This window comes from Gekko japonicus, unplaced genomic scaffold, assembly GCF_001447785.1.
Source record: "Gekko japonicus isolate JY-2015 unplaced genomic scaffold, Gekko_japonicus_V1.1 scaffold2092, whole genome shotgun sequence".
Classification (NCBI taxonomy): domain Eukaryota; kingdom Metazoa; phylum Chordata; class Lepidosauria; order Squamata; family Gekkonidae; genus Gekko; species Gekko japonicus.
In genome coordinates, this window is record NW_015176515.1 from 49,931 (window position 1) to 53,413 (window position 3,483).

A 3,483-nucleotide genomic window follows, 5' to 3' on the forward strand; every position below is an offset into this window, starting at 1 on the left:
GGATGGAAGACAAATGTTGTGCGTGTGAACACACGTAAGTACTCTGATTCTAACTGGCATCTATACCAGCTTAAATGCCCCTTTTGAACGCACCCTATGTCTCTTATCCTGTTTTCTTCTGGTTGGGAGGGGGAGTCTGGGAGCATGTGAGTATGTGTGTGAAGCTGCTTTGCTGGAAGTCGCACTAGCTTGTAACTGCGTTTGTACAGGGCCTCCAATCTCTGGGAAGAATGCGTGCTTGACCTTGGACACCAGACACTGCTAGATGCAGGTGCTGGGGGAGGGTTAATGGTGCACAGTAGATTTTGGTGGGCTGGATGTATTGGTGTGATTGGACTGGTCCTAAGGTGGATGGGGGGCTGTTTGAGCTATGTATAATACCAGAACCAGCCCCAAGGGAGTCAGTTCTGACACAGATCATCTTAGCTTGAAACATCTCTATCTCTCAGTAAACAAATCACTGCCAAGAGAGTGTTGTTGGGAGTAAATTTGTTCGAGAGTCTGACACTTCCTTGACCACAGGTTAGAACTCCCTAACTCAGTTTTTTTTTTTGCTCACAAGATGCCAGCCTCCAGGTGGGACCTTGGGACCCCCCAGAATTACAACTGATTTCCAGTTTTCTCCCTTGGAGAAAATGAATGCTTTGAAGGGTAGACTCTATGGCCTTGTACCCCACTGAGGTCTCTGTCCTCCCCAAATCTCCCCAGGCTTCACCCCCAAATCTCCAGGACTTTCCCAACCTGGATCTGGCAACCCTACCTCCCCATCCCCTGCCAGAGACCACCGGTGTGTGGGGGAGGGGGGCAACCCTATTTCCGAGGCATAGATAAACCAGAAATAAGACTGGGGTTCTCACCTCCACCTCCCATGTCTTTGACCATTTCTGCTTCCAGGGAGACAGTGCCTCTCTTCTCACTGTTTGGTCTCCCGTCCTGGACATAAAAGTCCAGTCCTCATAACAACTGTTTAACAAGATTCTATTGGGGTGATAAGATGTTTTATAGATGGTATATTACACCTAATAGATTAACTAAACAAAATAGCAACTGCTCTGATAAATGCTGGAAATGTAAAAATAAGATTGGCTCTTTTTATCACATGTGGTGGCTATGTGATGTTACAAAGAGGTACTGGAGATGGATCCATGAGATAATGGAAAAAATAACAAGAACTAATATCCCGTTTACTCCAGAGATACTGTTATTGAATATATTTCCGAAAGAAAGACGTGTATAAAGCAGATAGGTATTTGATAGTTCATATGTCGACAGCTGCAAGGATAGTATATGCCAAATATCAGAAAATAATAGAAATACCAACTAAACAAGAGTACGTGAACAAACTATTCGAAACGGCGGAAAATGACAAACTGACACTTGAGATGAGAGCTGGCACAGAATGGACTTTTCAAAAAACTTGGGAGAGATTCTATGATTGGTGTAATGTAAACGCAACTGATAGATAAATGTAGTAATTTGAGAACGCAGAAAAGATAAGCTTAGTAAAATAGATAATGAATTTAGAAATTTAATAAGCAGAAGAAGTGATAAAAGTCTCTTGTTATATGTTATATGTTGTTGGGGGTAGTTGGGTGTTGTTTGTAGGTATGTTTGTCGTATATGATGTAAAAAAAACAATAAAAGTGTACTCTCGGGTACTTAAAAAAAAAGATTCTATTGGGGTGCAGGAGGACAAAGGAAAACCTGATAGTCGATCCTAATATTCAAGAGAGTTGCTTTGAGAATCTTCCAGATTCTTCGTTATCTTCAGTGTAGGTTTTACATGCAGAAGAAGAAGGAGGAGGAGGAGGAGAGGAGGAGGAGAAGAAGAGGAGGAGGAGGAGGAGATTGGATTTATACCCTGCCCTTCACTACCCAAAGGTGTCTCAGAGAGGCTGACAAACTCCTTCTCCTTCCCCTCCCCACAACGGACACCCTGTGAGGGAGGTGGGGCTGAGAGAGCTCTTGACAGAAACTGCTCTTTTTCAAGAACAGCTCTGAGAGAACTTGTGACTGGCCCAAGGTCACCCAGAAGGTGCAAATGGAGGAGTGGGGAATCAAACCCGGCTCTCCCAGACTAGAGTCCGCACACTGAACCACAACACTAAACTGGCTCAGCTTCAGAACTGCCTTGGTGAGTCAGACCGAAATTCCACAAAATCCAGTACCGAAGCAAAATCTGTCCTTGCCAGTCCGGTAGTTTGGCTTGTTTGTCTGTTTGTGGGCGACAGGTCCTTGTGTCTCTTTGCAATCCATTAACTTTTACAAAGATTCTTGGGGAACCTCCTGAGAATTTCAGAAACCCTTGTCAAGGAGGGGCAGCAAGAACACAGCTTTATTCTTCAACTCGAACACAACTCCAACACGGATCAACATCTGATAGCCAGAACAGCCTTTACATTGCAGCTGTCCTGCTTTTAAACATTCCCGGCTAATATAGCCACGCCCACTGTACACATAACATCCAATAAGGTTGTTCACATAAAGACCAATCACGGATGTTCCCGCTCAGGGAGCTTGCTGTAAAGTGATTGGCTAGGTGCTTCCTGGGCTAGCAACACGATTGGATGGATTTGGATCCTAGCCCAAGATGAAGCTTTACATTAAACTTCAGTTAGGTGTATCACAACATATCATGCATTCAAGGCAGCTTTGAATACACTACAGACCTAGGGTCTGATTCAGTACAAGGCAGCTTTATGTGTTCATGAAAATCTCTGTGTTTGCGTAGATGTCCTACCAACTGGCCCTGGAAGAATTAGTTATCCTATTAGAAGGAACAAGCTGCAGGCCCGAGAGCCAGTTTGGTGTAGTGCTTAAGAGCGGCGGACTCTAATCTGGGAGAACCGGGTTTGATTCCCCGCTTCTCCACATGCAGCCAGCTGGGTGACCTTGGGTCAGTCACAAGATCTCTCAGAGCTGTTCTCGAAAGAACAGTCCTCAAAAGGGTTCTCTGGTTCAGTCCAGTGGTCCATCGAGTCCAGAATCCTGTTTCACACAAAGGCTAGCCAGTTGCCCTGGAGAAGCCAAGACTTTCCCCTGACGTTGCCACCTAGGACTGGGTTTCAGAGGATTGCTGCTTCTGAATGTGGAGATTCCCTTTAATCACTGGCCCAGCCCAGTCCAATCCTGTCAGGTCTTGGTGTAGTGGCTAGGAGCCCAGACTCTGATCTGGGAGAACCGGGTTTGATTCCCCGCGCCTCCACATGCAGCTGCTGGTGTGGAGCTTGGGTCAGTTACAAGTTCTCTCAGAGCTGTTCTCTCAGGAGCTCTCTCAGCCCCACCTACCTCATGGGGGGGTCTGTTGTGGGGAGGGGGAGGGAAAGGAGATTGTAAGCTGCTCTGAGACTCCTTCGGGTAGTGAAGGGCGGGGTATAAATCCAATCTCCCCCTCCCCCTCCCCCTCCCCTTCTTCTTCTTCTTCTTCTTCTTCTTCTTCTTCTTCTTCTTCTTCTTCTTCTTCTTCTTCTTCTTCTTCTTCTA